The following is a 9,649-nucleotide window of genomic DNA, read 5'->3' on the forward strand; positions in this document are numbered from 1 at the left end:
TTTATAAGTAGTGGGAACTGGGCTGTAATTGGTTCTTTCAACTAATTGAGCAGAGAGAGTAGGCCATGGCACCAGTTCAGATAAGGTTACACTGGAAGAACTCCCTCTTCGAAAGATATGGGTTGTAGCTAGTTTCCTCTGGCCAGATATAAACTGCTCTGACCCATAGCTGTAGCTGTTTTCGGCTTGTTCAGTTTATTAAAAATGTTTTAGCCTTTTTTTTTTTTTTGGTAAAAGATTGCTCTTATTTTGTCTTGTAGCCATTCCCATATCTCAGCACTTCAATGTTACAGAGCAGCAGAGAAGCCAAAGCAGTGAGTTGGGTGCTTCGGAGAGAGAGTGCAGTTCTCCCTCCATCTCCATCATTACTGAACCCATTGGTGCCATACTTGAGTGAGGAAGGTCAACAAATCTTCTGCAATATCTTCTACCCAGTTATTAATTCTGAGACATTTTGAGAAAGGTGGCTGTTGTTGTTGTTCTTGTTGTTAGAGAAAGGATTTGTTCCATTCCGGAGCTTAGGAAATTAATTTTAGAAATTAATTGGCTACAGTTTGATGACCACAAAGAGAAATAGCTATCAACTGCATTTCCAGGGTTTTAACAGTGGTAATGGTGGCGAAGAACCCATGTTCAGTCATAGGGATAAGACAAACTCAAAAATGTGTAGGTGTTTGCAAAAATCAACTCTAATTTCATACGTTGCATGTTTTTGAGTTATTTACAGCTGTTAATAATGGGCGGGAGCTGTAGTTTTGGTAGATTTTTTTAAAGAAGGCTGAGATCCTGCAAGAGGTATGTACACATGTATTTCTATGCTTTCCTTCCCCATAGCAGCCAAACTCTTAAGTGATCATGGAGAGGAGGGAAAGTTGGCTCCCTCATACCTTCCAAATATCCCTATTTAGCATGGAAAGTCCCAATTAATCCTCTACCATCCTATTTTTTTTTCAACTGCTTTTAAAATGTCCCAGTTTTCTCTCTGCTCCTCCCACTTTCCTCATTTGTCCTCAGTTACTTCAATTGCTGCAAACTAAGCTCAAAGTGCAAAAGTAGTTTGTACTCAGTTAACTCAGCAGCAGAAATCTGCCCTTCATAGCAGGCTCAGACAAAAGCAAACTGCAGCAGCCTCTTCCAGCTTATCAACAATTTTTGCCATCTTGACCACACTCCAAGGTTGTTTGGCCACACGTGTGCCCATTTTCATCTGCGAAATGTTGGAAAGTATGAGACAGGCAGAACAATGATGGTGTTATTTGTGGCCACGGAAGTCTGAGATGGGTGGTGACAAATGTCCATATCATTGCCTGTTCAATAAAAAGTTGGCCAAGATCCTGCATTACCTTCATAGGCATGTAAATGTAGCTATGGACAACCCAAGGCATTAAGTCCCTCTCCAAAACATCTTAAATCCAGGAAGCTTCCCTGAGCAATGGAGGTCCACAGCACAGTTGAGTGGGGCACTTCAGGATGAATGGTCATTGTCCTGTAGAGAAGAAACACTTCTCATCCCTCTATGGCTCTGAGGTGGGACACAACCAGCCACATCATCTCAAAGTACTGGAGATGTCCATCACTCAGCATAGCTCTTTGCAGTTTAAGGTGAGCTTTGGGTGGCATTTATGATTGTGGTAATAGTATAATCGTTATGACTACGTAGCATAACTGAACATGGAACAGTTACACACTGGTAGCTCTAGATTATGAAACCTTAATTGCAATGCAGGATGCCGGCTGTTGTCTCTAATGTTTGTGCTGTGAATACAGAATTTGTGTATTGATTCTCAGCCCAGGAAAAAGAGCACATTTCTGCAGGAGGGCAAAACATGGAAATGGTGTATGTTGCAGTCACACTGCACACTGCAATATGTTTGTCGAAGGGAGCCAAAAGTACCCTGAAGGCTAATTTGTTTTTGGCTTGGTGCAGTTGAGCAAATTGGAAGAAATGTAGATATGTTGGCTGGGTTTGTGAGTATAAACTCAGATAAATGCTCAGCGTAGGCTGCAGCTGTATGCAATGGTATCTTTGGATAAATAGCAGGACGTTTAGCACCCCATCATGATAAAGAAAAACTAAAGTATTTTTTGATGAACTAACTCCACATTTATTTACTGTATTTCTAACTGCTTTCTTTCAGTTAGTCTCAAAGGTGCTACAAGATCTCTCTACACACTGATTCTACAGGCTAACGTGGCTATACCTTTGAATTCCACATTTATTTGTTTGGGGAGTATGGTATGGGCATCTGAACTGCTTGTCGCACATACATCCTACAAAGTGAAATGTGCATAAGAGATTTAAATATTTGTACTTATTGGGAATAACATTTGCCTTTGCAGTGGTACTTGCTTTGAAATATCTTTTCTTTCTCACACAAAGGAATATTTTTTGAAAGGTTGCAGTAGAACAACAGATCTATTATCTAGTATCTATTTTGTGCCCTTGGAGACTAATAGCTTTTATCTGGCACAACCTTTTCCAGGCTGAAGCCCACTTCATCAGGTGTACGGAGTGTTGAATCAGTTGGCGGACAATTTTTCACATCGGATGGGGAAGGGGGGGATTCAATTAGTGAGGTGAGAGGGAATGGAAATGTAAAAAGTACAAACATTTATCATTTCCTCAGTTGGTATTAATAAACAGTAATTTGGTGAATGCACAGGCATCCTAGCACAGATGAACTGATGCACATGTGCATTGCGGTGAAAAGTCATCCAGGTCAAATAAAGTTAAACCAGACCATCAATGCTGCAAATTAGAGTAATGGTATATTGTTTTATTTGCATAATATGCAGACTAGGTGTCCAGGTTTGAAGAAGTGGAATGTAGCAACCCATTGCAGGAGGCCCTGGTATCTCCAGGTAGGGCTGGAAAAAGACTCCTCTCTTATAAATGGGGATCCACTACAAGTCACTACAGACCAGCAGTGACCAACTACAGTGGGTCTGTGGCCCACTCTTTTTCCTTTTGGAACTGTCTCTGAGCCACATGGACAGCCCAAAATGCTAAAATGCAAGATCAAAACTGAGAAGTTGCTAGAAGGCTTTTTTGTTTTAAAGGATGTTAAGCAATACAGGGTCCCCCATTTTAGAGGTGAATTGCTACTATTGGAGACTTACAGAAAAAAGCAAACATTTGCTTGGTGTGTGTGTATGCAAAAAATGAAGTCTGGGGAATGTGGAAAAATCAAGGGCCACAAGAACAGCCCTGGGAGTTGAGTGGGCAAATTGTTCACTCCTGATAACACTGAGCTAAATGCACCAATGTTCTGACTCCGTATAACACTGAAACATAACACTATGAGAGTAAAAAAAGAGCTTTTTGCTGGTGTCTTTTCTCTGTGTTGCAGTGAGCATTTGGCTGTCAGACAGTTGCTCTGGGGAAAAAGAATATGCCCAATGCCTCCCTCAGGCATGACACTGGCATTGTTCTGCCTGTCTAAATCAGGATTATGCAGCATATAGACACTGTTATATTTTACTGCCATGTTCTAAAGAGAAAATAAACAACATAAATATAATCTTCAGGTCTGTCAGGCATCTCAGATGCTAATATATAAAGCACAGGACTTTTGACCCTGCCTGAAATTCTCGGATTGTCTCTGTGTTCCTCCGTAATGGAGTACTGGCAATGCCCTCTTCCATGCAATTCCTCTTGTGCATAATTTCTCTTGAACTTTTCATGCAAATCTTTGGCCTCCTCAGAAGGATGCTGTGATTCAATTACATCCAGAAATCTAAGGACACAGTGGAGTCACCCCATATCTGTGACTTTTCTTAGCAATGTTTGCTAATAACATAATTAATATGTTTGCCGATATCCTTGAAAAGCAATGAAGGAGAAAATTCATTTGTTTAAATTGACTTCAGCAGACTGAGAAAGGAAGGGTGAGTGTAAAAGGGTACTTGTGGACAAATATATCACTTCCTCCACAAGAGATAAAGCTGTGTAAATCTGGAATATCACTATGCAAAGCGAAGTTGTAGCACCTTTGAGACTAACTGTGTGGAAGAAGTTGTAGCGCATGCTTTCATAGACTATGTCACAGACAACTATGGAAGTGTATGCTACAATTTCTTCCTCCACTAGTTTAGCTAAACACACATACATTACAAGCATACACAAACATACATGGACAAAGCTATGTTGTACATGCTTGCGCAAGTAGGTAAGCCAGCCCTCTGTATCAACATATCCCCCCCCCCCCCCCATGGCTTCAAACTTCCAAAGCATTTATATAAGTACTGTAACACCTTTTCCTACACCATTTTATTTAATGGGACTTGAGCATCCATGGATTGTGGTATTCACTGTGGATACCAAGGGCTCACCATATTAAATATGAAGAGGTAGCAAATCCAAAATGTTGGTCCAAAGTCCTATTATTTATCAGTAGACTGTTCAAAAACCCAGCATGAATCTGATAATTCTGGTTTCTTCCACATTTGAATGTTTTTAATTTTAAATTATTCCTATGTGGATAATGAAGAAACTTGCAAATAATGGTACTTTCTTATTAAAAATGGATTGCAATAAAATGCCTACCCATATTTTTTTTTTACTTGCGAGGTCCCTGTGTATTGGCCTAAATCCAGTTGCTAATTCCAGCCAAAGTTAATTCATTGAATTAATGGAATTTGCTTAGTATCCAGCATTTAATTCAATGGCTCTGCTGCAGAGGAGGCTGGTCAACACTCAGTGTTTGCATTAATTTTGCAGGAATTCTCCAAGGTGCTGGAGAAGAAGATAAGAGTTCAGCGCTTTTATAAATTCAGACCAAAAGCAAGAACTGATTCTTGCCCGCACTGACACTGGAATCAACAGTATTCAGCGTGTTATTCTAGTTAAGACTAGCAATTGGATTTAGAGGAATTATGGTGAGGAATTATTGGGAATTAAATCACTCAAAAGAAAACCTTATGAAGACATGCCCTTAAAATTCCTGCTAAGTGTACAGGTTCATGATCAATACAGAAAAGAACTGACTTCCTAGAAGCTATGCCAGTCTCATTTGGAACGCAGTCCATTCCAGCATTCATCATCTTACAAAACCAAGTTTACAGGACGGATGAAAAGGCCTGGAGCACCCCCAACGCACACCATTTAGGGAAGATTATCAGACATTGCAAGAGGAAGCTAAGTTGGATTGTTCAAATACTTGAACTGCTTGACTGTACTTTTCAAAAGTTTGGCTAAGAGATGATAAATGATGTTCTTTTTGGCTGTAGCGGATGAGTTAGAGTCATGGATTCTTTACATAGCTTCTTTGGGGAATGGTATGTATCCCTTTATTTATTTATTTATTTATTTATTTATTTATTTATAAAAAGTTGTTTAAATATTATGTAAGAGGACTAAAAGAGTGCCAGAAATCCCAAGTTTCAGTTGGGATGCATGAATGCTGGCATTTGAGATATTTATACCTTACTTTTGAGGTGTTACTTTTCACTGATGTTCAGTTTTAAAAATATCATCCAGACACTCCTTTCTGACCCTTGGCTCCGGACATGAAACTGAGGAAAGATTTATATACTTTGGTTGGCAAGGGCAAATTTCAAGGGTGAGAGCACACAACTCACCAGTCCTGGTAGCCATGATTTATTTTCACATTTGTCTTCCATGGAGCTCATAGCAGCAAAAAAGCCCTCTTTTTAACCCGCTGACATCCTTTGCGATAAATTATAGTGATCAGACAAAGTATCATGGTGATCTGAATGGAGAACTGAATTTAGATGTCCTCAAGTCTTAATCCAATTTACTTCAACTGACATTTTACCCTACAGATACTTTGGACTATGAAACCCATACATTCAAGCTAAAATGGTCATTGTGAAGGATTGTGGAAGTCATAGTCTTGTGTGTTTTCCAAGGTGATGGAGATGTCCCTGCCCCTTCTTTTCTCCCTCCAAGGACAGGATAGTGGCAATTGGGATGGAAGGAGGGCCTTTCATCTGCCTTTGGGCCTAAGCATGATAGAATGGCCAATGGAGTTCTCTCACCCAACATCTCTCTCCTGCTCTCCAGCACTGGACATCTCTTCCGAATCCCCCTCTTCTCACACAGTTCCTGAAATAGCTTTAATAAACATCGATCCAGATGTCTATCAATTTGATGAGCACCTTTTGTCTGCGACATACAGTTAAGGAAATAGAACCACTTGCCTTCAGAGCTTCCCTACAGAGACAACAAGTGTATTTTTGTTGGCAACAACAAGTATTTGGGCTGGCAGGGAAGCTCTTTGTTGTCTGATTGGCCAGCTGTGCAAGTGATTGAAAAGGGGGAAAGATTTCAGTTTTTGCCAGAGGTAGGAAATATTCTCTACAAGGTCAGATTGTTTCTTCAGTCAGCCAGTCAGGGATCCTGGAGAAATTCATTTGCTGGTTCATATTTTTAAGCAGTCCAACGATTTCACATTTCCAAAACGAATATGCATATTGGAATGTAGGCAGAAATCCTATATACACTATGTTGTCCCTTCCTCCCCATTACTGCTTACTAGTCAGTATCTGGAATCGGTGAGGGTCTGTTCCACTGTTTCTCAAGAGGTGAAGACTAATGTTCCCACCTTTGTTAGCCTAAAAGGTATGTTTGGGGGTGTTGGAAGTCCCCACCAGCAGTGCCAGCATCTTACTAAGATTTTGGGGAAATTATAATTCCAAAGGAGGCCTGCGAAAGGAGGGTAACTTGGGGGATCTTTTCATCTATGTAAACCAGGACTACCAATGCATCCTTAAGAACCATGCAAGGATATCAGAAAGAAATGTGTGAACGTTTGAATAGAGAGGAACTGGGAGTGAAAGAGGGAAATAATGATCAATCCTGAAGAGAGGTCCATGGTAAACAGCATCTGAAGGTTACACTGAGAGAGTGGAACAACATTGCTAGGGCTGGGGGATAATTATATCCCATTTCATACCCATGAGGGGGGTTCGGTGTGATATTTGGTATGACAAAGGTCTTGGTGGCTTTATGATGGGAATTGGCAAAAGGGTATGGAATAGCTGATGGATTTAGCTGTTCTGAACAGTTCCTGAAACTCGGCCTCTCTGGACACTGATGAGGAATGGAATGGGGACTTCTGGTGGCATTGGCGGCACTCCAGAATGCAATAAAATGAATACTAGCCCTGTTCTGCTCCCTTCCCTCCCCTTCCGTTCTGCCTGTGTGATAACGTCCATAGTCTTTGGCTTCTAGGGAGAGTTGTTGTTGTTGTTGTTGTTGTTGTTGTTGTTATTATTATTATTATTATTATTATTATTAACCTTTATTTATAAAGCGCTGTAAATTTACACAGCGCTGTACATACAATCTTTTAATTAGACGGTTCCCTGCCCTCAGGCTTACAATCTAAAAAGACATAACACAAAAGGAGAAGGGAGTGGTGGTAGGGAAGGGAATGAGGGCCAGCAGTTCTTCTCTACCTCCAAGGCCTGGATCAGGGAGGGAGGACTTGGCTTCTAGTGGATGGTTAATCTTCTACCAGGGAGGCCTGTTGGAGCTAGCCTGCCTCTCTAGTAGGATAGTTCAGGCCTGATTTGCTCTTGAACCCATTCATTTGTCTTTTTAGCAGTCTACAACGCCTTCAGAACTTTCTCCACCATCATATCTCAAATGAGTTTATTTTCTTTCTATCAGCTTTCTTCACTGTCGAACATTCACATCCATACATAGTGATGGGAAATACAATGACATGGAAAGGTGGAAGGCAGTAGGTAGAGAGGAAGGTGCCCACATTCCAGATGGATAGACTTAACCAAGGATGACACAGTCCTGCGTCTGCAACATCTAAGCAGAACTGTTGAAGATGGGTTATCTTGGAAGTATCTCATTCACAGGGTCACCATGAACTGAGGATGACTTGAAGGCAGTTAATTACAATCGCAAAATTTAGGGGATGTGCAAGCACTTAATGCTTATTAGAGGTGTTGTGATATTTTTTTTTAAGCTGGGAAACAAGGAGGGTGAGGGGTTCAGTGGTAGGTACCAAGAGTCATAGTGGTCTCTCGCAAGGTACATATGTGGATTTTGGGTTGCATGATTCCCACCACTGATATGGATAACAGCACCATGTGTATGAGCAGCATGTATATATATACATCACTTCACCATATGGGAGATTAGAAAAAGTTGACTCAGTACCACAATGTTTGGGGTTAATTGGCTTAGGGAACATCTTTCAACCCTTTAATATCCTTGGCTGCATGTTTCCTTGTGACATCTGTTTAGCAAATATGTCCTGCTATGAACATGAAAAGGACCCCAACTCAAACGGACTTTGACTTTCACACCTTATAGAACGATGGTTATAGGAGTGTAGCTTTTCTAATTTTAGACTGTCCAAACATACTGACATCTTCCTGATAACATTTCACTTTGAGGACAGAGTATTTAGTTTAGGATTACTACCCAAATGTGCTGTACTGTATGAACAAGCTTCACTGCAGCTCAGTTAAAACCCTGCTATGGGACTTTTTCAGCAGATAAAATCCAAAACAGAACAGATAGGAGAAACAGAAACAATACACCTGTCTATTCATCAGTCATTTCTGACATATTCTAAAACTAAAAATATATTTCTATCTATCCATCCATCTACACATATGCACACATTTTTAAGAGTTCAAGCTTGATTCAAGTGGTGGTGGAAAAGGTCCACATTGGCTCAGAGATAATCTTTTGAAAGCTACATGACAGTCATAGGCAGGACCTGAACCAAACCTTCTTTACTACCCCTTCTCTCTCACATTCTTTCTTCCATCCTTCCTATGTAGTAGACTGTTAGTAGAGGCAGATCACTCTTCTCAGAAGTCTGGACCAGGAGCTTACAAAGTGCCTTTAAAAATGGGCTAAGGGCTACTAGAAGCCTTAGGAGATCAGTTTGCCAACCCTTGTGTTATGGTATCTCAGTAACACTGAAACCTTTAGAGACCATAGAATTCATAGCTTGTAAGATGACAGATAAAATAACCAAATAAAATCATTTCCATGCTGTTTCAAAGTTCAACAGTTATGTTTCAAGTTTCGCCTTGGCTGTGAACTCATTTTAGTCTTGCAGCTTTTAAATACACACTCAATATAACACCTCTAAAGCTATAGCCTTAGGAAGGAAAATGGCTCACCTATGCCTAGGGTTTTTGGTAATCTGGAACTTCTCCAGAGTGAGCAAATGTGTTGTGAGGTAGTGGTGTTTTTTGCTGTTGTTTTCTGTTTTTTAAAAAAATATATCCCAATGATGTTTTTGTTGTCTGGGACTAGCAATAGTCTTTTCCAGTCCCTTTGGGCTGATCCATGAAATTGCTAAACACGTCCCCTCCAAATAATGGAATGTATGGACAGGTATGTAAGAGGCAAGAACCAGCAAAACCCAAGAAGCCATATAGTGAAAAGCACTCTCCAGTAGAGCCAGTGCAGCATAGTGGTTTGAGTGTTGCAGAGTCAGAACATTTATCCCACAAGTTCTGCAAATGATTTTCCTGCCAACTTCAATTGCTGCTGCCTTGTTGCATAGACTATTATAAATATAAGGAGAGGGGTGCATTGTTGTCTTTGTTGTTGTTTTAAATCAATAAGCCTGTTCTTCTGTGTTTGTTGTGTGTACATGCTTTACTTCCAAAAGGGTAAAAGGGATTGTTTCTTTGCAAAGATATT

The sequence above is a fragment of the Sceloporus occidentalis genome, unplaced genomic scaffold (assembly GCF_023333645.1).
Source record: "Sceloporus occidentalis isolate IW3139 unplaced genomic scaffold, rSceOcc1.0.p SCAF_9, whole genome shotgun sequence".
Taxonomy (NCBI): Eukaryota; Metazoa; Chordata; class Lepidosauria; order Squamata; family Phrynosomatidae; genus Sceloporus; species Sceloporus occidentalis.